The 27,777-nt window shown below is 60.6% G+C and overlaps 1 non-coding gene and 2 pseudogenes across 1 annotated transcript; all 3 read right to left on the bottom strand.

The window, feature by feature from the left end:
• Positions 1 to 9,294: 9,294 nt before the first annotated feature.
• LOC149129177 (large subunit ribosomal RNA) lies at positions 9,295 to 11,935 on the bottom strand (annotated as a pseudogene).
• Positions 11,936 to 12,442: 507 nt separating this feature from the next.
• LOC149129176 (5.8S ribosomal RNA) lies at positions 12,443 to 12,601 on the bottom strand. The gene has a single exon (XR_016240317.1). It is a non-coding gene; the product is annotated as a 5.8S ribosomal RNA (ribosomal RNA).
• A 4,612-nt stretch (positions 12,602 to 17,213) lies between these two features.
• Positions 17,214 to 20,001, bottom strand: LOC149129175 (small subunit ribosomal RNA; annotated as a pseudogene).
• Between the last annotated feature and the right edge of the window lie 7,776 nt (positions 20,002 to 27,777).

Here is a 27,777-nt window from a genome sequence, read left to right as displayed (position 1 = left end):
CTGGGACGCCCATCTCACAGCGTGCGGGAATCGGACATCGGGGGCATACGGGCCGTCGTCAGGCCTGACAGATGGAAGATCGAACAAGGCGGACAGTTCGTCATTCCGTTGGGCGAGGTTGGCGGACCTCGCTAACTCGCGTACGGTTTCGTAAGGGGAACCAAGCAGACGTAGATTCCGGCGAATCACGTTTTTGGGTATCGCCCGTGCCAGTTGGCACAGACTCAACCCCCCGTCTCTTCTGGCGGCGTAAAGGAAGCTAGTAGAAGTCATCTCCGGAAGATGCAGAATCCTTCGTGTACCCGTGCGCACGACCGCGTCGAGTCTCTCGAGTTCGGCTTTAGCAGGCATCACCTGCGTCAGCCCGTAAAGGAGGCTGGGCAAGTAGTACTGCTGCAGCAGGAGGAACTTTTGCCGAGGCTTCAGTGGGGACCGGATTATCTTATCGATGCACCGCGACACACATTCCACCGACGATCCGCGGTTCCGATACGTCCACGGGTTGATTGTGACACCGAGGTAGGATACTTTCTCGTCCGGTTCGACTCTAGGTAGCGGACACCCGTCGAGAGTAGGCGGAGAGGACGTGTTGACGAGGAACGATTTCCCCCAACCCTTTATGGAGAACCAGGCGCATTTGGAGACGTTAATGGCGAGGCCTACCGCGTGGTAGAACTCGGAGCAGATGGCGAGAAGGCTCTGTAGCCCCCGGGCAGACCCGGAAACTAGTACCATGTCGTCCGCATACGCCAGGCCCGCCAAAGCAACCCCGTCTACATGTAAACCGAGGCTGCTGGGTAGAGCATCCAGCAGCGGATCGGTCGCGATGTTGAAGAGGAGGGGCGAGAGAGCGTCGCCTTGTCGAACACCCCGCTTTATCTCTATGGGCCCGCTACATGTGGCTCCAACCGTGAACCTAGTCGTACACCCGTCGTACAACCCTTTTACTAGACCAATCAGGTGTTCGTGGTAACCTAACCTTCTCATGCCCGCAAATACGAGGGAGTGCGAGACCGTGTCAAAGGCTTTGGCCAGGTCGAGAAAGGCGACTTCTATCCGTGGGATTCGCGATTGTCCTGACTGTACCCCTCTGGAGCGGTCCAGCAGCCGGCGGAGCAGGAAGGTGTTTTCGCTACATCCGTCCGACTTGATGAAACCGCGTTGCGCGGGATTGAGGGGTGTCGCCCTGAGCATCCGGGCGGCTAGCTGTTTCGTGTACAAACGATATACCACGGAGCAGATCGTAAGCGGCCGCCAGTTCGACAGGTCGTTCGGGCTGCCCGCCTTCTTGCGAAGGAGGACTGACCTGCCTTGCAACAGGACTTTCGGTACGCGTCCAGTCAGGAGTGAACAGTTAAAAACATTGGCTAGGATCGAAGGGTCGACCGACCTGACCTCTCGAGGCGTCAGGCCATCGGGGCCGGCGGCGGAGGCCGGATTAATGCGCCGGCGAGCGATCTTGATCTCCTCCAAAGTGAACGGACGCAAGATGGGCACGTTGTCCACCAAGGAGGAGGCCGGATAGGCGCTTAAATCGACCTCTGGCCCTGGTCGGGAGAGCCTGTCCCTGTAGAGCTCCTCTACTTCGGGCATCGGGACGGGGCACTGACCCTCCAAATCTTCGCCAAGAATTGCTGCCATGAGCCGCTTCCTATTCAAAGCGTATAAACGCTGGTATCGAGCGTATTGCTGCATTCTCGCTCGTCGGTGTTTTGGTGCCGTCGAGGCACCTGCCGTATCTCTACGTTTCGTCTTGTTGCGGGCATCCACACGGCGCGAATCCATGAAGCTTACCCAATCCTCAACACATCTCTCAAAAGCGTCCCAGCACGCATCCGAGGCGTCGTCATAGAGGGCCAGGAGGCACTCATCGAAGACAGACGCCCAACGGGTGTGTCCCGGGGACACAGCATCGCCAAATTGCTCCCGCCAGTCCGTGACTGCGGGTTGTTCTTCACTACTAACAGGCACACTACGCGTAGGTTCGGGTATCGGCAGAGCCCCTTCTCGCTCGCGGGCTCGACGTTCTGCACGTTTCAAGTCTGAACGCTTGTCACGAATCTGCTTCAGCGTCTTGTCCGGAAGTAGGGGGGCCACAGCCACAGCGATCCTTTTGCACCCGGCCTCGAGCAACTCCTTTTCCTTCTCACGGAGGATTGTCACCTCCTCCTTTGTCCAACAACCCCGTGACGTCCGCCCCGTCGTCCGCGCGAGTTGCGCACGCTGTTCTCGCTTGCGTGCTATTTCTTCCCTGCGACGTTCTATCCTGTGCCTATTCGCCTGCACAGGGTGTTTGTGTCGTAGGTGAAGTGAAAGGCCTACAGCCCGGCGGAAGGCCCGGCTGCACCCGTCACACTTAAAAGGCAGTTGCTGGGGGTCGGGATCGGCAGGACCAGTGTTCCCCGAACACTTCGCGACGTGACATCTGATCGAGTGAAGGTGGCCGCTCTCTCGGCCACAGCGTATGCATTTGTACGCAGGCTTACGGTTATGCCTGTTGAGTACGTGTAGCCCCCATTCCATGGGGCTAGAGAAGTGTCTGGGACAGAGCGGGCATAACAAGGAGATCGACGTACATGGAATCACCACGGTGAACGCATCGGCCGGCGGTTGGCAGGCCACGCCACCATCGCCAGCCACCCCAACGGGCGATCCGTCCTCATCAAGGCGAGGGGGAACGGAAGCGGGGAGGCCGGAGAGGGCAACATGGTCAGCCGCGAGGTCCGGCGGGAGTTGTTCGCCGCGGAGAACCAACGTGTGGGACGCACACTCCAGGAAAAAACGGCCCGGCATGTCTCGTATAACAGTGAGCGACTTATAGCCGCTATACGCCGACGGCTGGGAATCACCGTCGGCTGTCCTAATCGGGGGGTCAACAAGATTACGCCAAGGCAGGCATGACCCTGTACCTACCCTGGGGGAAAGTAGCTCTTCGCCACGCCGTGAGTGGTTTCCACGGCGCGACTGACCACGGGGCCCTTCCCGGGACCCCGAGACCACCAGTTTATCGGCGCCTGGCTGCCGTATGTCGATGTGGTTTTGTTGTAACATTCATCTTCTTTCGGCATTCCTCCGTGAAACTAAGACGGCAACCCAGACGGACTGCTAGCACACCCCGACCCTCATGGCACGCGAGAGGGCTGCCCCTAGGAGTGGCGAAGACCGGTCCGTATGCACTCCGTCCTTTGTATCGCCCCAGAATCAGCGGAGTCTCCCACCGTATCGGATCTGCCAGGGAGATTAGGCCGCTTTTCGTTTGTCCAATGCAATGCAACCAATTCGGCATGGTTGAACCTACCAGTGTAGCCCAGACTACACAGCACGACATAGCCCGCATTACGAACGTAAGCTCTCTTGCCACGACAAGAATGTATTCCCTGTTTTTCTTGTGGGCGGTCCCACTAGGTCCTTGCCTTGGTGTCACACACTTCAACATAAGGCCCATCTCTCAGCCGGGGGCAACACCGTTTCTAAAAAACAATAAAACAATCAATCAATGAGATGTATATTATTTTCTTCTTCTGCGTGTTACTGATACTATATTTCGGTTTTCTTTTTCTATCGTTTTCAAGTTTTAGGACAAGGTCGGTCTTTTCTTATGTCTTAATATGCTGGAGCTAGTCTCTCAGCATATTGTATGTACATATCATAGCTGTCCGGCAGAGTAGTCGCCGAAATGGCTTGTCACGAATGCCCAAGGCGTCCAGTGCCAGATTCGCAGGTCGGCACCAGGCTCCACAGGCACCGATTGGGAGTCCATGAACTTCTACCGGCCGGTCAAACTCTTGCAAAAGCATTTGTACGAGCGGACGGTATTTGCGCACTTTCTCAAGATATGCCTCTCTCAAGGCATTTCCCTGCTCCAATCGGACAGTCACATCAACGACTACAACTTTCTCCGGACAGCTAAACACCAGATCAGGTATCAGCCTGGAGCCTCTTAATATGTAAGAAGGCTCCACACTGACACTCCAGCCATGATCTACAGCCTCTTTCGCTACCAGATTACATATTTTATTATGTCTGGCAAGTCGTGGTGCTTTAAGAGCCACACATACTCCACTGACATGGGATAAAGTCTCAGCTCCTAATCTACATCTCGGACATGTGGAATCACCTCTTGACCCACGTGTCAGAGTTTCACGGGTAGGGTATACATTGGAGCGCATCTTAAGCAAACCTAAGTAGCACCCCTCAGTAATCCTACCCGGCCTACTGATCCAGCTATTGCCAATTGTATCCCCTCGGTACGCCACCGCACAGACACCATGCACCGGCTGAGCCGCCCATTTATGGGTATGAATCAGCCGGATATCAGGGTCATATTCGGTCGCGCCCTCAGGTAACAACGGCAAATTGAAGGAAACTATCAGTTGCTGGTTCTGTTCGGCTAATCCTGCAGAATCCGCAACTTTTCTAACTGAGACATACCCCGAGGTCAGCAGGCGAAGATTTCGGCGGATGACACATTTTGGTACAAGTCTTACCATTTGGTGAAGGCTTAACCCGCCATCACGCCGGCTGCAGTAAAGGAAAGAAGAGGATGTAGTTTCAGGGAGATGTAACATTTTCCTAGCTCCCACGCGGATGGCCGTGTCAAGCCTCTCGAGAATTCCTCTCGATGGCAGCATCTGCACAAGACTATAAAAAAGTCTCGGCAGATACAGTTGCTGCAGTAAGAGGAATTTCTGTCGGGGTTTCAGCGGAGCACTATTAATCCTATCGATATCTAGTGACACTTGCTCCACTGAATCGAAATTAAACTCCCGATTCGAGTTAAGATTCCACGTGGGAATATCTACACCTAGGTATGATACTTTCTCCCCTGGTTCTACTGACTTAATAGTGAACCCATCGATACTCGGCGGGGTGCTATCGTTGACTAGGAAGGTCTTACTCAAGCCGCGGATGGAGAACCACGCACACTTTCCGACATTAAGCCCAAGTCCGACCTTGCGGAAGAACCCCAAGCATCTATTAACTAGCGCCTGGAGACCCTCACGCGTCGCCGCGACCAGAGCCAAGTCGTCTGCGTACGCAATTCCATCCATCCGGATCCCCTCCACACGCAAATCCCCGCTGGTAGATAATGAATCTAGCAGCGGATCAATGGCAATGTTGAAGAGGATCGGCGAGAGCGCGTCCCCCTGTCTAACACCCCGGCGAATCGCAATGGGCTCACTAACCTGTCCTCCTACTGAGAATCTAGTTGTGCTACTTTCATAGATCCCCTTCACGAGCACTATTACATGCTCGTGAAAACCAAGTCTCCGTAGTCCCGCATACATTAAAGAGTGCGAGACTGTATCGAAGGCCTTGGCGAGATCCATGAAGGCCACTTCTAGCCGCGGTATTCTCAGTCGTGCTGGTCTCCCCATCGCTCGACCGACAAGCTGACGCAGGAGAAATGAATTCTCACTGCAGCCATCGGCCTGGATAAACCCTCTTTGAATCGGGTTAAGGGGAGTTACCTGAAGCATACGTTTGGCGATCATCTTACTAAAAAGTCGATATACCGCGGAGCATATCGTTAATGGTCGCCAATTGGTAAGATCATAAGGATCATCCGCCCTCTTTGATACGAGGACGGATCTACCTCGCTTCAGGACGTCGGGTATCTTCCCGGCCAGCAACATGCAATTGCAGATATTAGCTAGGACGGATGGGTCCACTGCTTTAATATCACCAACAGTGAGACCATCAGGGCCCGCCGCCGAGGTGGCATCCATCTTTCTACGACTAACCTTTATCTCCTCCATCGAAAATGGTTTCAAAATAGGAACACTATCCACTATGGAGGAAGAAGGGTAGTCAGAGAGATCCACCTCAGGGCCTGGTGTCGAGAATCTTTGTCCATAAAATTCCTCTATAGAATATAGAGGGATTGGGCAGCCCTGATCTATGTCCTCCTCCAATATCCTTGCAAGGAGCCTCTTCTTCTTAGTCTTGTATAAGTTCTGTGCTATGGCAAAGCTTCTACGTTTGCCTTGCCTCCTAAAATTAGGACTGTTCACTAACCCTCTTTGACCTCTAACGCTAGTAGTGTTCTCCCTGCGTGATTTATTATGCTCTAGCCAGTCCTCAACTTTTCGAACAAAATTGTCCCAGGCAGTCGCTGACCCGTCCTCCACGAGTTCCAATTGGGCCTCGCAGAAAACTGCTGACCAGCGGGTATGCCCAGGACTGGCCGCATCAAGGAATCGATCTCTCCACTCCACTTGGGGGGAGGATTGCACCTCTCTTTGCGACAGGGAACTATTATCATGCAGACCCGACCCTTGATGACCCTTACGGGCCCTTTTGGCCAGGTCTGCTCTTTTTGACCCTACTTGTTTACATGTTTTATTCGGCAAGAATCGTGCTATCTCTACGTTTATGTATCTTACACCTGCCTCTACAAGTTCGGCCTCCTTCTTGACGAGGACCGCTATTTCCTCATCTGACCAACAGCCTCTGCGTCTTCGGCCTGTTGCCTCGGCAGCGGCTGCCCGATCCGCACGCTTTTTCGCTAGCTCAGCTTTGTGAGCAGCTATCCTGCGCTGATTAGCAGCCACAGGATGCTTGTGACGTTCGTGCTGGGATCGGCCTACAGCCGTCAAAAAAGAACGGCTGCAGTGGTCACACTTAAACGGGAGTCTGACGGGACTTGAGGCTCGAGATAGGGCATTACATTTGCCAGCGTGACACCTCATCGAATGTAGGTGTCCGCTTTCCCTGTCACACTTACTGCATTTGTAGACAGGCTTTATACCATGTCTACCTTCTAAATGTTCTCCCCAGCGACGGGGAGAAGAAAAACGCTGAGGACATAGCGGACAGGCCATAGAGCATGATCCGCATGGGATAGGGAGCGAAAATTCGCTTCCTGCAGGAGTGGGATATAATATCCCATTCTCAACCTCTCGATCCACTTCTAAAATAAGAGAGTGGATGTCATGGAGGGAATCCTGAGCAAGTTCTTTAGGAAGCTGTGTCCCCTTCACCACTAGCGTATGAGTAGGATAAATTAACCTGAACAGTCCCTCTCTTTTTTTTTCATATATCAGCGACGGGAGCTTATTAACACCCCCGTCGCCGTTCCAGTTGTTACCAGTAGGACCACTAATCATACCATGCTGCGGAGATGGTCCATTATCCACAACAGGGGAAGGTAGCTGTACGGCCAAGCCTGTTTGGTTATCATGCTCAGCCTGACCTGCGGGCAACGTCCCGGACCCACAGGCCACCAGATTTACGGCGCCTGGCTGCCGTATGTTTTCAATCTTATTATTATTATTCATGATTATGGTACGGCAATTACCATGAGTATACGGGCAAAACTGATCAAGTTATACTTACGGGAGGCATAAGGCTAAACCCTACCAGGAAGATAGACCACCATCCCTCTAGCCGAACAGAATGCCCTCCGACTAATCAACTAGCCACAGAAATGCAGGCCACAGAAGGTTCAACCCGGCAACGCATACACCCAATGCTAGCAATAGATTTCAGCCAAGTCCTTTTTATCAGACATCCTGGCGGTGTGGCCACTTGCCCCATGGTAGCAAGCTTGTCTACCCGCCCCATGGTAGCAAGCTTTCACATTTCACCAGGTTTCTAAATCCATACCAGCACGAGCAACAACACGCCAGGCTTTACCAACCGGGCGCTAAGACAATCATCGAATCCTAAGCGACAGGACCCCCCTATTGAGGGACCCGACCAATCAAACTTTGGAACCAACCAATCAAACACCAATAGATCATAAAGGGCCCCCCCATTTGAAGGCCCCCCATCTAATCTAAGTCGAGACAATGAAAGACTATTCGTCCAGCTGGGAACTCCATAGCACTACACCCTACGACAGTCAACACAGACGGGTTAATCTATTAATAGATAACGCGGGACAACTAGACGGCAGACTAACGGCAGTCCACCACCCCTAGCAAGGAGGCCTATACCTCCCTAATCAGGATCACCCATACATGGTCCTCACCAATAAAATGGCACCGCTTTGAGGAAACAACGGACACGTTTAGTTTGTCCAATGTGGGGGCATATATCTGGCATGATACCTGATCTATCCAGCATGCAACCCCACACGGACGTAAGCTCTTTCACCACGCCAAGGTAGTGTCCATAAGGGTGAAGCCCGGCAGTGCATCCATCAACTGAGTAAAAAACAGTGGGCTCCAACAAACCGGACTAAACCACGAGGTATGTCACAGTAAGTGAGTCTGCCCACTGAGTCCCAGAAGATCATAACGTACCGGGCCTACCTGGTGGTGCATCCATCTACCGAGTAAAAAACAGCGGGCTCCAACAAACCGGACCTCACCCTAAAGCGTATCACGGTAAGTGAGTCTGCCCGCTGAGTCCCAGCAGATCACAACCAACAGGCCCCACGAAAGAGAGTCATAGTTACTCCCGCCGTTTACCCGCGCTTGGTTGAATTTCTTCACTTTGACATTCAGAGCACTGGGCAGAAATCACATCGCGTCTGTGCGGCTCGGCCGGCTACGCGATGCTCTGTTTTAATTAGACAGTCGGATTCCCCCGGTCCGTACCAGTTCCGAGTCGACCGTTCGCCGCCGGCCGAACGCCTGCCGCGCGTCGCGGTGCAACGACCGCACGACCCCACGCAAGGCGGGAACAGAGGGCCGCGAGCACCGACGCGACGGCGAGCCCAAAGCCGTGTCGCTCCACGGCGTCTCGGGTGTGGAGCCGTGTTGTTCGCGCCCACTACGCCCCGGGCGCCCCGTATGAAACCGCCGCGCGCCGACATGCGACGGCGGCCCGACCGCGCGTCGGGAGGTGCGGAACGCCGACGCGAGAGAAGGCCGCGCGTGCGAGAGGAGGAGGAGGAGGAGGAGGACCGACGCGGCGACAACCACCGCTTTCCGCCGCGAGGACGCGACGTGCTGACGACTATGCCGCACGCGACCGACCGACCGACCAACCGACTTTCCTACCCGACGAAGAAGCCGCCAACTCCCGTTGACCGAAGGCGCGACCGCACACCGACACGAAGCGAGTTGCCCGCCGCCACGGAAGGCGGCGCAAACGACGGCCGGAAAGGCGCCCGAGATGCCGAGTCCGACGCCAACGCTACAGCCCCGTACCGATCCGCCGCTTCGCGTGAAGACGTGTTCCGGCGCCCGCTGCAGCAGCGCGACGCCGAGCGAACGGCGAAGCAACCGCCGCGCGGGAGCGCAGCGACACACACGGCCCGACCGACCCGGTCCTCGGAGCCAATCCTTCTTCCGAAGGTACGGATCCATTTTGCCGACTTCCCTTACCTACATTGGCGCTATCGACGAGAGGCTGTACACCTTGGAGACCTGCTGCGGATGGTGGGTACGGACCGACTCGAGAGCTGCGAATCGTTACGGACCCGGATTTTCCAGGGCCGCCGAGAGCGCACCGGACGCCGCCCGAGACGCGGCGCTCTACAGGTACCATATCCGTATCTCCGGACGAGCCGATTCCACGGACGCGGTCCTTTACGAAGAAGAGAGAACTCTTCCCGGGGCTCCCGGCAACGTCTCCGGGCTCGCTTGCGTTGCCGCTGCTTCGCCCGACCGCCGGCTTCGACGACAAACGCGCTGCTAGGAGCGGCGCGCCGCGTTCCCACCGCCGGACGAGCACTCTCCGAGTTCGGGTTCGGGAATATTAACCCGATTCCCTTTCGATGCGAGGCCGGCCGCATCTGCTGCTGCTATTATATTTGCTACAACCGCTTTCGTGACGGATCCGGCGCCTTTCGTGGAAGCTTTCGCCCGCTTCTTAGGACCGACTGACCCGTGCTCGACCGCCGTTGGCACGGAACCCTTCTCCACTTCGGTCTTCGAAGGTCTCGTTCGAATATTTGCTACTACCACCGAGATCTGCACCCGCGGTCGGCTTCACCCGGGCTCGCGCCCGCGGCTTCCATGCACGCCGCGGCGCCCTCCTACTCGACCGGGCATCGGAAAGTCGCCTCGCCGGCGATCGCGCAACCTGTCGCCCGGCCGGTCCGGCATCGGTCGCTCGCTCCAGCGCCATCCATTTTCGGGGCCGGTCGATTCGGCAGGTAAGTTGTTACACACTCCTGAGCGAATTCCGACTTCCGTGGCCACCGTCCTGCTGTCTATATCGACCGACACCCTTTCGGGGATCTAATGGGCGAAGCGTAGGGCACCTTAGCCGGACGTTCGGTTCATCCCACATCACCAGTTCTGCTTACCAAAAGTGGCCCACTTGGCACCGTGCATTCGTCGCAAGAAACGCGCAAAATAATAATCATTATTCCCAACGATTCGTAAACGGCCGCCTCCGTTCGGGAGAGGAGTAGCGGCCCGTTTCGCCCGTTCCGAGTTCGAGAGTAGATCGAGGCCGTCAACGTCCCCGGGGCCTCCAGTCGTTCGCTTTACCGGACGGAATTGCGTGTCGTTCTCCTGCTGGCGCCAGCTATCCTGAGGGAAACTTCGGAGGGAACCAGCTACTAGACGGCTCGATTGGTCTTTCGCCCCTACACCCGGTTCCGAAGATCGATTTGCACGTCAGAGGCGCTTCGGACTTCCACCAGAGTTTCCTCTGGCTTCGTCCCGACCGGGCGTGGATCGCCATCTTTCGGGTCACCGGCCGCCTGCTACACCTGAGTCGGAGCGGGAACGCGCGCTTTCGAGCGCGAACGCGCGGGCCCGACCCGGGAACGATGCTTCGAAACGCCGCGTGTTACAAAAAAAGAAGCGAGCCGCCGCCACCACCACCGCTGATGCTGCAGCAACCGACGAGATTAGACGACGGCGGCAGCAACTGCGGCGGCTGCTGCGACAGCGGCCCAACTCCCTTCCCCCGAGCGGCGACGTGTCACGTTCTCGCTTTCGCTGTGCCGTCGGAGTTCGCAAAGTGAAAGGCTCCAACGACTCGCAGTCGACTGGGACTCCTCGGTCCGTGTTTCAAGACGGGTCGGGTAGGTTGCCGATGCTCGTCGCTGACCGGCAGCAGCGGGCGGCTTTTCGGGCGATCCCGCCGACTCCTCCAACAACCACCGCTCCTGCTGCTGTAGCACCACGCGCAAAGACGAGGAGCAAGTAGAAGAAGTAGTAGAAGAAGAAGGAGCAGGCGGGCGGCCGCGTCGCTTTCGCGACTCGCTGCGTCGTGAGTGCTGAGGGCGAGGTGCGTTAGCCCGTCTCCGTCGGTTAGCCGTGCCTGCGCTTTCGTGGAGCGACGGGCCCGGTCGAGAGAAGCGCGTGGATCCCGACGCCGGTCGGTCCCCGCGTGAACGGGTTCCGGACGCCGAGGCGCTCGTCTGCGACCTGCGGACGCCGCGCGCCTACCGGCCCGACGGGAACGGGTTGCGACGACGGATCGGAGGGGAAGTGCGTCCGATGCCGGCGCCACGGAAATCGAGCGCCGACGAGGCGGCAGACGACCGCCCGCGGAAACGAGCGGCCGCCACCGACGCGTTCGTCGGCGACGACGGCGCCTTAGGAGGCGGGGGTGAAAGTGGCAGCGGACTGAGTCCCCTCGCGATCGCGGTGAGCGGTCCTACCCGTTTACCCCTGGGCGGTTTCACGGTCTCTTGAACTCTCTCTCCAAAGTTCTTTTCAACTTTCCCTCGCGGTACTTGTCGGCTATCGGACTCGTCCCCGTATTTAGCCTTGGATGGAGCTTACCACCCGCTTTGGGCTGCGTTCCCAAGCAACCCGACTCTCGGGCCGAAAAGAAACACCGCCGATCGCCGCCGGCTCCGAATGGGCCTGGCACCCGCTCTGGGCAGCCCCGATCGAGGGGACTCCGAACCTAGCCGGGCGAAACGATCGACCGTGTACGACCCTTGCGCCACAGCTCTCGACGACCGGCGCGGCCGACGAGATTCGGCGTTGGGCTTCTCCCGGTTCACTCGCCGTTACTTAGGGAATCCCGGTTGGTTTCTTTTCCTCCGCTTAGCGATATGCTTAAGTTCGGCGGGTAGTCTAGTCCGAGTCGAGGGCAGCTTAGAAAAAAAAGTCGTCGCTGCGGCAAACCGCATTCGATTCGTCGTCGTCGTCGTCGTCTTCGTCGGCCGGCACGAACGCTCGCAAACGAGATCCACAGAGCGAACACCGACCGAAGATGTAGACGGCTGCGGCGGCGGCGGCGGCAACGGCCGCCACGGAGTAATAAGAGGAGGCAACGACGGCGAGGGCGGCAGGCAGAAGAGTGCGCACGAACGGCGGACGGTGCGTTCCCTGCTGCTACTGCACATGTCGGCCGCTCCGTGGCAGGTGTCGCAGCGATGACGGTCTGGCATTGCGGGAGACGGAGGATCGAGCGGCGCGCGCTCGCTAGTCGTGCCGGAAGCAGAAGCAGTAGCGAGAACGAAAGGCGAGCTGTTCACGCTGCCCGCCCGCTTCCACGGCGCGCGCCCTTTCCTGCGACTCCCGACTCCCCGCCGCTGCTGCTGCTGCAACGGCGGACGGCTTTTTCGTGTCGTGACCGCCTCTCGACCGGACGGGGCCCCGGGACGATGGGATCCCGGGGCCGCAATGTGCGTTCGAGGTGTCGATGTTCACTGAGTCCTGCAATTCGCATCAGTTCACGCGGATAGCCGCGCTCTTCATCGACGGACGAGCCGAGTGATCCCCCGTCCAGGGTTTCGGTATTTGCTACTACTACTACTACTACTACTAGTAGTGACTGACGACCGCCTGCCGGCACTGCTGATGCTGGCCGACGCGGAGGCGAGGAAAGGAAGGAAGACGAGAGAGATATTGAGGTTCGTGGAGCCGCAAACCGTGCAGCACCGTCGGCCTAGCGCATTGTATTCGGGCGGACGCAGGCTGGGTGAAAACTGCGCGGTCGGCAGCTGCCAGAGAGAGAACGAGAAGGAAGCATAACGACAGCGGAAACGATTTGCGGGCTTCGTTCACCGCTGATGACGCCGCTTCTACTTGCTCGTTGCTCGGCTGAGGCTGAGGCTGCACTGTTAGAGGGCCGACGAGTGCGAGGGGGCCCGGCCGCGGCTTACGAAACCGGCTGGATGGCGCCGGAAAGGCGAGGAGGAGGCGACGACGACGGCGATGTTGGCCGGCCGACGCCAGGAAGGAAGACGAGAGAGATATTGATGTTCGTGGAGCCGCAAAGCGTGCAGCACCGTCGGCCTAGCGCACTGTATTCGGGCGGACGCAGGCTGGGTGAAAACTGCGCGGTCGGCAGCTGCCAGAGAGAGAACGAGAAGGAAGCATAACGACAGCGGAAACGATTTGCGGGCTTCGTTCACCGCTGATGACGCCGCTTCTACTTGCTCGTTGCTCGGCTGAGGCTGAGGCTGCACTGTTAGAGGGCCGACGAGTGCGAGGGGGCCCGGCCGCGGCTTACGAAACCGGCTGGATGGCGCCGGAAAGGCGAGGAGGAGGCGACGACGACGGCGATGTTGGCCGGCCGACGCCAGGAAGGAAGACGAGAGAGATATTGATGTTCGTGGAGCCGCAAAGCGTGCAGCACCGTCGGCCTAGCGCACTGTATTCGGGCGGACGCAGGCTGGGTGAAAACTGCGCAGTCGGCAGCTGCCAGAGAGAGAACGAGAAGGAAGCATAACGACAGCGGAAACGATTTGCGGGCTTCGTTCACCGCTGATGACGCCGCTTCTACTTGCTCGTTGCTCGGCTGAGGCTGAGGCTGCACTGTTAGAGGGCCGAAGATTGCGAGGGGGCCCGGCCGCGGCTTACGAAACCGGCTGGATGGCGCCGGAAAGGCGAGGAGGAGGCGACGACGACGGCGATGTTGGCCGGCCGACGCCAGGAAGGAAGACGAGAGAGATATTGATGTTCGTGGAGCCGCAAAGCGTGCAGCACCGTCGGCCTAGCGCACTGTATTCGGGCGGACGCAGGCTGGGTGAAAACTGCGCGGTCGGCAGCTGCCAGAGAGAGAACGAGAAGGAAGCATAACGACAGCGGAAACGATTTGCGGGCTTCGTTCACCGCTGATGACGCCGCTTCTACTTGCTCGTTGCTCGGCTGAGGCTGAGGCTGCACTGTTAGAGGGCCGAAGATTGCGAGGGGGCCCGGCCGCGGCTTACGAAACCGGCTGGATGGCGCCGGAAAGGCGAGGAGGAGGCGACGACGACGGCGATGTTGGCCGGCCGACGCCAGGAAGGAAGACGAGAGAGATATTGATGTTCGTGGAGCCGCAAAGCGTGCAGCACCGTCGGCCTAGCGCACTGTATTCGGGCGGACGCAGGCTGGGTGAAAACTGCGCGGTCGGCAGCTGCCAGAGAGAGAACGAGAAGGAAGCATAACGACAGCGGAAACGATTTGCGGGCTTCGTTCACCGCTGATGACGCCGCTTCTACGTGCTCGTTGCTCGTTGCTCGGCTGAGGCTGCACTGTTAGAGGGCCGACGAGTGCGAGGGGGCCCGGCCGCGGCTTACGAAACCGGCTGGATGGCGCCGGAAAGGCGAGGAGGAGGCGACGACGACGGCGATGTTGGCCGGCCGACGCCAGGAAGGAAGACGAGAGAGATATTGATGTTCGTGGAGCCGCAAAGCGTGCAGCACCGTCGGCCTAGCGCACTGTATTCGGGCGGACGCAGGCTGGGTGAAAACTGCGCGGTCGGCAGCTGCCAGAGAGAGAACGAGAAGGAAGCATAACGACAGCGGAAACGATTTGCGGGCTTCGTTCACCGCTGATGACGCCGCTTCTACTTGCTCGTTGCTCGGCTGAGGCTGAGGCTGCACTGTTAGAGGGCCGACGAGTGCGAGGGGGCCCGGCCGCGGCTTACGAAACCGGCTGGATGGCGCCGGAAAGGCGAGGAGGAGGCGACGACGACGGCGATGTTGGCCGGCCGACGCCAGGAAGGAAGACGAGAGAGATATTGATGTTCGTGGAGCCGCAAAGCGTGCAGCACCGTCGGCCTAGCGCACTGTATTCGGGCGGACGCAGGCTGGGTGAAAACTGCGCAGTCGGCAGCTGCCAGAGAGAGAACGAGAAGGAAGCATAACGACAGCGGAAACGATTTGCGGGCTTCGTTCACCGCTGATGACGCCGCTTCTACTTGCTCGTTGCTCGGCTGAGGCTGAGGCTGCACTGTTAGAGGGCCGAAGATTGCGAGGGGGCCCGGCCGCGGCTTACGAAACCGGCTGGATGGCGCCGGAAAGGCGAGGAGGAGGCGACGACGACGGCGATGTTGGCCGGCCGACGCCAGGAAGGAAGACGAGAGAGATATTGATGTTCGTGGAGCCGCAAAGCGTGCAGCACCGTCGGCCTAGCGCACTGTATTCGGGCGGACGCAGGCTGGGTGAAAACTGCGCGGTCGGCAGCTGCCAGAGAGAGAACGAGAAGGAAGCATAACGACAGCGGAAACGATTTGCGGGCTTCGTTCACCGCTGATGACGCCGCTTCTACTTGCTCGTTGCTCGGCTGAGGCTGAGGCTGCACTCTTAGAGGGCCGACGAGTGCGAGGGGGCCCGGCCGCGGCTTACGAAACCGGCTGGATGGCGCCGGAAAGGCGAGGAGGAGGCGACGACGACGGCGATGTTGGCCGGCCGACGCCAGGAAGGAAGACGAGAGAGATATTGATGTTCGTGGAGCCGCAAAGCGTGCAGCACCGTCGGCCTAGCGCACTGTATTCGGGCGGACGCAGGCTGGGTGAAAACTGCGCAGTCGGCAGCTGCCAGAGAGAGAACGAGAAGGAAGCATAACGACAGCGGAAACGATTTGCGGGCTTCGTTCACCGCTGATGACGCCGCTTCTACTTGCTCGTTGCTCGGCTGAGGCTGAGGCTGCACTGTTAGAGGGCCGAAGATTGCGAGGGGGCCCGGCCGCGGCTTACGAAACCGGCTGGATGGCGCCGGAAAGGCGAGGAGGAGGCGACGACGACGGCGATGTTGGCCGGCCGACGCCAGGAAGGAAGACGAGAGAGATATTGATGTTCGTGGAGCCGCAAAGCGTGCAGCACCGTCGGCCTAGCGCACTGTATTCGGGCGGACGCAGGCTGGGTGAAAACTGCGCGGTCGGCAGCTGCCAGAGAGAGAACGAGAAGGAAGCATAACGACAGCGGAAACGATTTGCGGGCTTCGTTCACCGCTGATGACGCCGCTTCTACTTGCTCGTTGCTCGGCTGAGGCTGAGGCTGCACTGTTAGAGGGCCGAAGATTGCGAGGGGGCCCGGCCGCGGCTTACGAAACCGGCTGGATGGCGCCGGAAAGGCGAGGAGGAGGCGACGACGACGGCGATGTTGGCCGGCCGACGCCAGGAAGGAAGACGAGAGAGATATTGATGTTCGTGGAGCCGCAAAGCGTGCAGCACCGTCGGCCTAGCGCACTGTATTCGGGCGGACGCAGGCTGGGTGAAAACTGCGCGGTCGGCAGCTGCCAGAGAGAGAACGAGAAGGAAGCATAACGACAGCGGAAACGATTTGCGGGCTTCGTTCACCGCTGATGACGCCGCTTCTACTTGCTCGTTGCTCGGCTGAGGCTGAGGCTGCACTGTTAGAGGGCCGACGAGTGCGAGGGGGCCCGGCCGCGGCTTACGAAACCGGCTGGATGGCGCCGGAAAGGCGAGGAGGAGGCGACGACGACGGCGATGTTGGCCGGCCGACGCCAGGAAGGAAGACGAGAGAGATATTGATGTTCGTGGAGCCGCAAAGCGTGCAGCACCGTCGGCCTAGCGCACTGTATTCGGGCGGACGCAGGCTGGGTGAAAACTGCGCGGTCGGCAGCTGCCAGAGAGAGAACGAGAAGGAAGCATAACGACAGCGGAAACGATTTGCGGGCTTCGTTCACCGCTGATGACGCCGCTTCTACTTGCTCGTTGCTCGGCTGAGGCTGAGGCTGCACTGTTAGAGGGCCGACGATTGCGAGGGGGCCCGGCCGCGGCTTACGAAACCGGCTGGATAGCGCCGGAAAGGCGAGGAGGAGGAGGAGGCGAGAGAGATATTGAGGTTCGTGGAGCCGCAAAGCGTGCAGCACCGTCGGCCTAGCGCACTGTATTCGGGCGGACGCAGGCTGGGTGAAAACTGCGCGGTCGGCAGCTGCCAGAGAGAGAACGAGAAGGAAGCATAACGACAGCGGAAACGATTTGCGGGCTTAGTCCACCGCTGATGACGCCGCTTCTACTTGCTCGTTGCTCGGCTGAGGCTGAGGCTGAGGCTGCACTGTTAGAGGGCCGACGAGTGCGAGGGGGCCCGGCCGCGACTTACGAAACCGGCTGGCTGGCGCCGGAAAGGCGAGGAGGAGACGGAGGAGCGGAGCAGGGCTGCTGCTGCTGCGGTAATGATCCTTCCGCAGGTTCACCTACGGAAACCTTGTTACGACTTTTACTTCCTCTAAGCGATCGGGTTCGGTCGTCTTCTCCGGGCCATCAGAGAACGCGCCGACGACGGCGCGGAACGCCGCCGCGCGTAAGCGAACTCGTCGGCCAGATCCGAGGACCTCACCGGACCGTTCGATCGGTAGTAGCGACGGGCGGTGTGTACAAAGGGCAGGGACGTGATCGACGCGGGCTGATGACCCGCGCCTACCGGGAATTCCTCGTTCACGGGGTTGGTTCCAGGCCCCGATCCCTATCACGGGAGGTGGTTCAGAGGTTTCCCGACCCTCTCGGGCCGGGGGAGACGCGCCCGCTGATACCTCCAGTGTAGCGCGCGTGCGGCCCCGGACATCTAAGGGCATCACAGACCTGTTATCGCTCCGCCTCGTGCGGCTTTCTGCCGCCCGTCCCTCTAAGAAGCGCTGCGTTCGCCAACCGACTGGCCCGGGCGCGACGGCGTGCCGCCGCCGGGCTCGCGCGGGCCGAGCCGACCGGGTCACCGCCGCCGCTCCGCAACCGACGCCGCAACCACGCCGCGTGCGAACCGCCATCCCAGACCAACCCGCACACCAACCCGCGAGGAGCGGAGCACGAAAGGCTGCTAAGAAGGCAGTTGCCGGACGCGGCCGCAGCGCCGGACGCGAAGCAGAGCGGCGGCAACGGCAAGCCCGGGCCGCGCGCGGAGCTACCGACGATGGCTTCGGCGCCGCCTCGCTACCGGAAAAGCACTAATCGACGCGCTAGTTAGCAGGCCGGAGTCTCGTTCGTTATCGGAATCAACCAGACGGATCGCTCCACCAACTAAGAACGGCCATGCACCACCACCCACCGAATCGAGAAAGAGCTATCGATCTGTCAATCCTACCGGTGTCCGGACCGGGTGAGTTTTCCCGTGTTGAGTCAAATTAAGCCGCAGGCTCCACTCCTGGTGGTGCCCTTCCGTCAATTCCTTTAAGTTTCTGTTTTGCAACCATACTCCCCCCGGAACCGACTATGGTTTCCCGCGCAGGCTCCCCGCCGGGTCATCGAAGCGAACGCCGGCGGAGCGCCAGTCGGCATCGTTTACGGTCGGAACTACGACGGTATCTGATCGTCTTCGAACCTCCGACTTTCGCTCTTGATCGAGGAAAACGTGCTTGCCACACGCCGTCGCTGCAGTGCGTCTTGCGACGATCCAAGAATTTCACCTCTAACGTCGCAATACGAGTGGCCCCGATCGCTCCCTTCGATCATTGCCTCGTCGTGAACGGAGACCGACGGATGACGCGCGGACGAGGCCATTTTCCATCATTCCATGCTTTTCGTAAGCAAGCCGGCGGGGCTCGCTCTGAGCACTCTAATTTTTTCACAGTGAACGTACCGGCCGCCTCGGACACTCGGCGAAGAGCACCCTCGGAGGAACCGTGCGGGCCGAAACGACCGGGAGGTGGACGCGCTACCGAAACGCGTGCGAGCGGCGATGCCCCGGGCGACGCTCGACCCCCGTTTGTTTCCCCCGAACACCGCGTACCGCCGCAAGCGACGGAGGAGACGGCGGCGGCGGCAGCAGCGACGACGGCGGCGAGGCCGAACGATCGCGTGCCGATGCCGACCGACCGACCGACCGAGAGGACGGAAGCGGAAGCTACGGAGGCGGGTGACGGGCTACCGGAGAGACCGTCGCAGCGACGATGCGCGCAGAGCTCCGCGGCCCGACCGCGCACGCACCGGCGAATAGGGCCGGGAGTGCGAACGGACGACCGAAGCGGACGCGCGCGAGGCACGCCCGCGACGGCGCCGTCGCCCCGAACGTGCTGGGGCACGTTTTCGAGACCCGAATTCCGACTACGAGCTTTTCAAACGCAACAATTTTAATATACGCTACCGGAGCTGGAATTACCGCGGCTGCTGGCACCAGACTTGCCCTCCGGTCGATCCTCGTTAACGGATTTGAAGTGTACTCATTCCGATCGCGGGGCCTCGACAGAGTCCCGCGTCGTTATTTTTCGTCACTACCTCCCCGTGCCGGGAGTGGGTAATTTGCGCGCCTGCTGCCTTCCTTGGATGTGGTAGCCGTTTCGCATGCTCCCTCTCCGGAATCGAACCCTGATTCCCCGTTACCCGTTGCCACCACGGTCGGCACTTACCGGGCCGTCGACAGTTGATAGGGCGGACTCGCGGGGGACCCGTCGCGCGAAGGCTAGTCGATACTAGCCCGTGCGATCGTACTGACAGTTATCCAGAGTCACCAAAATCGAAGGGGCGTGAAGCCGACGCACGCCTAGACCCGCGCGCGTGCGAAGCACGGCGACGGCGGCTGCTGCGACGGCCCGTACGCGTCGGTCTCAGTCTAATATTTGCGCCGCGACCAATGCGGAAGGCCGACCGTATCGTCGCGACCGGCGGCGGCGGGAACTGGCGAGCAGTCCCGGAACCAACCCGGCCGAGCGGGCGCCGGCGACGACCGGCAGCGGCTGGGACGACGCCGAGCACGCGGAGGCGCTGCGGCGACGAAGACCGCTGCCGCTGCCGGAAGCCGTTTTTCGGCCCGACGCCCGGGTGCGACCTGCGATCGCGGCTTCGGTTGCATGTATTAGCTCTAGAATTGCCACAGTTATCCACTCTCCTCGCGGTGAGGAATACGGTCCCGAGGATTAGGTCCGGTTCCTGAGCCATTCGCGGTTTCACCATTCGTTTACGGCATGAACTTACACTTGCATGGCTTAAGCTTTGAGACAAGCATATGACTACTGGCAGGATCAACCAGGTATCGTCGTCGTCGTCGTCGTCGCTGTAGTAGCGTCACCGTCGCGTCGGTCGGCTGAGAGCGGAAGTCGAGGCGGATGTCGAGGCGGAAGTCCCGCTGCTGCCATCGCCGCCGCCGCCGCGCGGAGAGCAAACGAAAGCGAAGAGGAGGAGGAGGAGGAGGAGCCTGAAAAATCGCGGCCGCCGCTGCTGCGGTAGCCGTTCGTTCGTACGTACGTTACGCGTCCTAATCCGCCGCTCTGCTGTAGCAGCGGAAAAGCGCGCCAGACGGAAGAAAAAGAGTTCGCCGAGTAGAAACGGTTTGCGATCCGACCGCCGCACACCGGGCCGCTGCGGTAGGACGGGCGCCGGTGCGGGTTGAAGAAGCGAGGCGGTTTCTGGCTGCTGCTGCCGCCGCCGCCGCCGCCGCCGCGCGAGAAAGGACGACGAGCGGGGAAGCGAGCGAGCCGAAACGATTGCGACAGCACGGGCTGCGGTCAACGAGAAGCGTGTGTGCGATGACGAAAACGGCGTTGTCGGCAGCCGCCGAACGAGCCAAAGCAACGACGATGCCGGGATGGGCGAGCGCGAGGAGATTGCGGGGGGCACCACCGCCGCGAAACCCGGAGTTGAAGCCACGGTTGTTGATCCGTCCCGGTCTAGCGGGACGAACACACAGCACCGCTCTCTTTCGGTGACGTCGCGTCGCCTGTGGCGGATCGGGAAGCGACAACTAGCCCGTCCGCCGCGCCGGCGGCGACGCGACACGAGGTCAGCGGCGTAACCTGACCGGGTCCTCGAAGACGACGTCGACGAGGCCGCGGGTCGGCGAGGAGGAGGATACCGATCGGTCGATGGTGACAGCACGAACAGGCGGGCAGGCGGCTGTCGGCGGGGCGAGCGAGCGAGCGAATCTGACGCGGCGCGGGGCGCGGAACGACGTCGTCAGCGAAGGCGAGGGGCTCGTTACGAGGCGGCGGGCGGGTGGTCGGCGGAAGAATCGTGGACGCGCCGGCCGTGTAGAATCAATCGAGCGGCGGGTTAAGCGGGTCCGACCGTCAGCAGAAAGGAGAGGCGAGGACATCCCTTCCGGTCGGAGTGCTTGGCGTAGGCGAGGAAGAGGAGGAGGATACCGATCGGTCGATGGTGACAGCACGAACAGGCGGGCAGGCGGCTGTCGGCGGGCGAACGAGCGAATCTGACGCGGAACGACGGCGTCAGCGAGGGCGAGGGGCTCGTTACGAGGCGGCGGGCGGGTGGTCGGCGGAAGAATCGTGGACGCGCCGGCCGTGTAGAATCAATCGAGCGGCGGGTTAAGCGGGTCCGACCGTCAGCAGAAAGGAGAGGCGAGGACATCCCTTCCGGTCGGAGTGCTTGGCGTAGGCGAGGAAGAGGAGGAGGATACCGATCGGTCGATGGTGACAGCACGAACAGGCGGGCAGGCGGCTGTCGGCGGGCGAACGAGCGAATCTGACGCGGAACGACGGCGTCAGCGAGGGCGAGGGGCTCGTTACGAGGCGGCGGGCGGGTGGTCGGCGGAAGAATCGTGGACGCGCCGGCCGTGTAGAATCAATCGAGCGGCGGGTTAAGCGGGTCCGACCGTCAGCAGAAAGGAGAGGCGAGGACATCCCTTCCGGTCGGAGTGCTTGGCGTAGGCGAGGAAGAGGAGGAGGAGGATACCGATCGGTCGATGGTGACAGCACGAACAGGCGGGCAGGCGGCTGTCGGCGGGCGAACGAGCGAATCTGACGCGGAACGACGGCGTCAGCGAGGGCGAGGGGCTCGTTACGAGGCGGCGGGCGGGTGGTCGGCGGAAGAATCGTGGACGCGCCGGCCGTGTAGAATCAATCGAGCGGCGGGTTAAGCGGGTCCGACCGTCAGCAGAAAGGAGAGGCGAGGACATCCCTTCCGGTCGGAGTGCTTGGCGTAGGCGAGGAAGAGGAGGAGGAGGATACCGATCGGTCGATGGTGACAGCACGAACAGGCGGGCAGGCGGCTGTCGGCGGGCGAACGAGCGAACGAATCTGACGCGGCGCGGGGCGCGGAACGACGGCGTCAGCGAGGGCGAGGGGCTCGTTACGAGGCGGCGGGCGGGTGGTCGGCGGAAGAATCGTGGACGCGCCGGCCGTGTAGAATCAATCGAGCGGCGGGTTAAGCGGGTCCGACCGTCAGCAGAAAGGAGAGGCGAGGATATCCCTTCCGGTCGGAGTGCTTGGCGTAGGCGAGGAAGAGGAGGAGGAGGATACCGATCGGTCGATGGTGACAGCACGAACAGGCGGGCAGGCGGCTGTCGGCGGGCGAACGAGCGAATCTGACGCGGCGCGGGGCGCGGAACGACGGCGTCAGCGAGGGCGAGGGGCTCGTTACGAGGCGGCGGGCGGGTGGTCGGCGGAAGAATCGTGGACGCGCCGGCCGTGTAGAATCAATCGAGCGGCGGGTTAAGCGGGTCCGACCGTCAGCAGAAAGGAGAGGCGAGGATATCCCTTCCGGTCGGAGTGCTTGGCGTAGGCGAGGAAGAGGAGGAGGAGGATACCGATCGGTCGATGGTGACAGCACGAACAGGCGGGCAGGCGGCTGTCGGCGGGCGAACGAGCGAATCTGACGCGGCGCGGGGCGCGGAACGACGGCGTCAGCGAGGGCGAGGGGCTCGTTACGAGGCGGCGGGCGGGTGGTCGGCGGAAGAATCGTGGACGCGCCGGCCGTGTAGAATCAATCGAGCGGCGGGTTAAGCGGGTCCGACCGTCAGCAGAAAGGAGAGGCGAGGATATCCCTTCCGGTCGGAGTGCTTGGCGTAGGCGAGGAAGAGGAGGATACCGATCGGTCGATGGTGACTGCACGAACAGGCGGGCAGGCGGCTGACGGCGTGGCGAGCGAGCTAATCTGACGTCGTCAGCGAAGGCGAGGTAGCTCACTACTAGGCGGGCGGGTGGTCGGCGGAAGAATCGAGGACACGCCGGCCGTGTAGAATCGATCGTGCGGCGGGTTACGCGGGTCCGACCGTCGGAATTAATGAGAGGCTAAAGCATTCCTTCCAGTCGGCGAACCCATCCGATCAACGACTACCCTACATAGTAGTCTGGACCCCCTTGGGGTATGAGGGTCACCTAGAGGGTGACTATTCCCCCGCACCCCGAGCCGCAAACTCGCGAACTCGGGAACTCGGACCCCGAAACGGGTACGCTAGCGGCCGCGTGGTTCGTATCGCAGCCGACACATCGGCCTTTCCATCGAGCCGCGGCGGTTCGGCGGCGGCAGTCCGCCGCCGAGGCGTACGCATTCTCTTTGCTCGCTCCCAATCGCTTCCTTCTCGCTGCTACTTCCGCCGCTGCTGCCGCCGCCACGACTCGCTCGGCCTGCTTCTTCTTTCTCGTCCGCCTAGGCCGCCGTGTAACACACACACAGACACACACACACTCCCGGCCGACAGCGCTTTCGATCGCAAACTCACGGGTACGGTACCGGCCGCGTGGCTCGTATCGCAGCCGACACGTCGGCATTTCAATCGAACCGGCGGTTCGGCGGCGGCCGTCCGCCGCCGAGGCGTCCGCATTCTCTTTGCTCGCTGCCAATCGCTTCCCTCTCGCTGCCGCTTGCTGCTGCTTCTTCCTCTTCTTCTTCTTTCTCGTCCGCCTTGGCCGCCGTGTAACACACACACACAGACACACACACTCCCGGTCGACAGCGCTTTCGATCGCCAACATACGGGTACGCTACCGGCCGCGTGGCTCGTAAGGCAGCCGATACGTAGGCCTTTCCATCGCACCGGCGGTTCGGCTGCTGCCGTCCGCCGCCGAGGCGTCCGCATTCTCTTTGCTCGCTCACAATCGCTTCCTTCTCGCTGCCGCCACGACTCGCTCGGCCTGCTGCTTCTGCTTCTTCATCTTCTTCCTTCTCGTCCGCCTTGGCGGCCCGTATCGCAGCCGACACGTCGGCCTTTCCATCTCGCCGGCGGCAGTCCGCCGCCGAAGCGTCCGCATTCTTTTTGCTCGCTCCCAATCGCTTCCTTCTCGTCCGCCTAGTCCGCCGGCTAGGCCGCACACACTCCCGGCCGACAGCGCTTTCGATCGCAAACTCACGGGTACGGTACCGGCCGCGTGGCTCGTATCGCAGCCGACACGTCGGCCTTTCCATCGCGGTGCCGGCGGTTCGGCGGCGGCAGTCCGCCGCCGAGGCGTCGCTCTCAATTCGGCCTCTTTCGATCGGCTCTGCGGGTACGCGGCGGCGCCCGGCCGGCCGGCCGCCGGCCGACCGTCTGCCTTTCAATCGGCTGCGGTTCGGGGTGCGGGTCATAGGGTACGACCGTCCGATCGACGACTACCCTACATAGTAGTCTGGACCCCCTTGGGGTATGAGGGTCACCTAGAGCCTGACTATTCCGCCGGGCCCCGACCCGCAAACTCGCGAATCGGGAATCGGGCCCCGTCACGGGTACGGTAGCGGCCGCGTGGCTCGTATCGCAGCGCCGACACGTCGGCCTTTCCATCTAGCCGGCGGCCGTCCGCCGCCGAGGCGTCCGCATTCTCTTTACTCGCTGCCAATCGCTTCCCTCTCGCTGCCGCTTGCTGCTGCTTCTTCCTCTTCTTCTTCTTTCTCGTCCGCCTTGGCCGCCGTGTAACAGACACACACAGACACACACACTCCCGGTCGACAGCGCTTTCGATCGCCAACTTACGGGTACGCTACCGGCCGCGTGGCTCGTAAGGCAGCCGATACGTAGGCCTTTCCATCGCACCGGCGGTTCGGCTGCGGCCGTCCGCCGCCGAGGCGTCCGCATTCTCTTTGCTCGCTCACAATCGCTTCCTTCACGCTGCCGCCACGACTCGCTCGGCCTGCTGCTTCGGCTTCTTCATCTTCTTCCTTCTCGTCCGCCTTGGCGGCCCGTATCGCAGCCGACACGTCGGCCTTTCCATCTCGCCGGCGGCAGTCCGCCGCCGAAGCGTCCGCATTCTTTTTGCTCGCTCCCAATCGCTTCCTTCTCGTCCGCCTAGTCCGCCGGCTAGGCCGCACACACTCCCGGCCGACAGCGCTTTCGATCGCAAACTCACGGGTACGGTACCGGCCGCGTGGCTCGTATCGCAGCCGACACGTCGGCCTTTCCATCGCGGTGCCGGCGGTTCGGCGGCGGCAGTCTGCCGCCGAGGCGTCGCTCTCAATTCGGCCTCTTTCGATCGGCTCTGCGGGTACGCGGCGGCGCCCGGCCGGCCGGCCGCCGGTCGACCGTCTGCCTTTCAATCGGCTGCGGTTCGGGGTGCGGGTCATAGGGTACGACCGTCCGATCGACGACTACCCTACATAGTAGTCTGGACCCCCTTGGGGTATGAGGGTCACCTAGAGCCTGACTATTCCGCCGGGCCCCGACCCGCAAACTCGCGAATCGGGAATCGGGCCCCGTCACGGGTACGGTAGCGGCCGCGTGGCTCGTATCGCAGCGCCGACACGTCGGCCTTTCCATCTAGCCGGCGGCCGTCCGCCGCCGAGGCGTCCGCATTCTCTTTACTCGCTGCCAATCGCTTCCCTCTCGCTGCCGCTTGCTGCTGCTTCTTCCTCTTCTTCTTCTTTCTCGTCCGCCTTGGCCGCCGTGTAACACACACACACAGACACACACACTCCCGGTCGACAGCGCTTTCGATCGCCAACTTACGGGTACGCTACCGGCCGCGTGGCTCGTAAGGCAGCCGATACGTAGGCCTTTCCATCGCACCGGCGGTTCGGCTGCGGCCGTCCGCCGCCGAGGCGTCCGCATTCTCTTTGCTCGCTCACAATCGCTTCCTTCACGCTGCCGCCACGACTCGCTCGGCCTGCTGCTTCGGCTTCTTCATCTTCTTCCTTCTCGTCCGCCTTGGCGGCCCGTATCGCAGCCGACACGTCGGCCTTTCCATCTCGCCGTGAGGGTGTTGGGAGGTGGGGAAGGCATGGGTGGAGTGTGGGTTAGCCTGAGGGTGGGGTAGAGGTATGGGTCTGTGGGTAGGGTGGGGTATGTGGGTAGGGGTGGGTGGTGGGTGTAAGGAATTGGATGGGGTGGAGTGGGAAGGTAGAGTAGGAGTGTGTTGGGGTGTGGTGGGATGAGCTTATGAGAGGGTGTTGACGAGGAGGGAGAAGGGGAAGATGGGTATGGGAGGGGAGAGGAAGAGAGGAGAGAGGGTGGGTATAAGAGAGGGAAGGTGGATTAAGAGAGGGGGAAGGTGGGTATGGGGGGAGAGAAAGAGGGGGAAGGTGGGTATGGGGGGGAGAAAGAGAGGAAGAGAAAGAGAGGAATAGAAAGAGAGGAAGAGAAAGAGAGTGAGAGAGAGGGAAGAGGGGTATGGGGGAGAAAGAGAGGAAGAGAAAGAGAGTGAGAGAGAGGGGAAGAGAGTGAGAGAGTAAGGGTGAGGAGGAGGGGGTTAGATGAAGAGTGGAGGGGAGTTGAGCCCATGTGGCGCAAAGGAGCGAAGATAGAAGATTAATCCCTGTTCACGGCGCAAACGGGAGTCCGGATGGCCCCCACCCTGTGCATGGACAATCCAAACACAGACAGGTGTTGCCGCAAGGAGTGGCCGGCAGAACGGAAGTGGCGTGACACCGGGGTGTCATTGCCGACGTTGATATCTCGGAGGTGTTCCGCGAATCGGTCAGCCAGGCGGCGCCCCGTTTGTCCGATGTACAGGGATTGGCAGAGAGAGCAGGAGAGGCAATATATGATGTTGGTAGACGTGCAGGTGAAGGAGTCGGTGATGCGATAGGGTCGGTGATGGGTGCTGTTGAGGAGGGTGGTGGGTGTTGGAGAGGTAAGGGCAAGTGCGGCAGCGTGGGCGGGAGCAGGGGAACGAGCCAGGTTGGGAGGTTGGGTTGGGGAAGAAGCTGTGGACCAAGAGGTCCCGTAGGTTGTGGGCTCGTTTGAAGGAGGGGAGGGGTCGATTAGGGAAGATGTGGGAGGTGGAGGGGTCGGACTGGAGGCGCCGAAAAGCTCGGAGAATGGAGCGTTGGAGGGGTAGGGTGGTGGGATGGTAGGTGAGGGGAAAAGGGAGGCGGGAAACGGCAGGGCGGGTTCGGGGGGAGAGAGCAGATGCACGGTCCACAGAACGTGCTCTGGCAAGGGCGGTGTGGATGGTGGTGGGTGGATATCCACGCAGGCTAAAGTGGTGAGCCATGAGTTGAGACTGAGTCTCAAAGTCATGGCTGTCGCTACAAAGTCTGCGTAGACGGAGGAATTGGGAATAGGGGATAGAAAGTTTTGTGTGTCTAGGGTGGGAGGAGGAGAAGTTGAGATAGGAGTGTGAGTCTGTGTGTTTGTAGTGGATGGAGGTGCTAAGGGCGGAGTGGAGGATGCTGACCGAAATGTCGAGAAAGGGGACAGAGGTGTCAGAGACAGTACAGGAGAAGTGGAGGGCAGGATGGAAAGACTGAACGAAAGAGAGGAACGAGTCAAGATGTTCGCGGGAGAGTGAGGTGGCACCGATACAGTCGTCGATATACCGACCGTATAGTTCGGGAGTGGGACCAGTGAAACTGGAGAATATTTGGGCCTCAACATAACCAACGAAGAGGTTCGCGTAGTTGGGGCCTATTCTCGTCCCCATGGCCACTCCCGAGGTTTGCTGGTAGATATCTCCCGCGAACGAGAAGCAGTTGAGAGATAGGACAAGTTCGGCCAGACGAATGAGTGTGGAGGTGTCGGGTTGTGGGTTGGGGCGTTGGTCTAGAAAAAACTTCAGGGCACGCAGCCCCTCGTCGTGGGGGATCACTGTATAGAGGCTCTGAATGTCTAGAGTGAAGAGAAGCTTAGAAGGGCCGGGAGGGAAAGAGAAAGAGTTGAATAGACGAA

The sequence above is a fragment of the Octopus bimaculoides genome, unplaced genomic scaffold (genome assembly GCF_046866305.1).
Source record: "Octopus bimaculoides isolate indiv1 unplaced genomic scaffold, ASM4686630v1 contig129, whole genome shotgun sequence".
Classification (NCBI taxonomy): Eukaryota; Metazoa; Mollusca; class Cephalopoda; order Octopoda; family Octopodidae; genus Octopus; species Octopus bimaculoides.
This window is presented reverse-complemented; position numbering and strand designations above follow the sequence as displayed.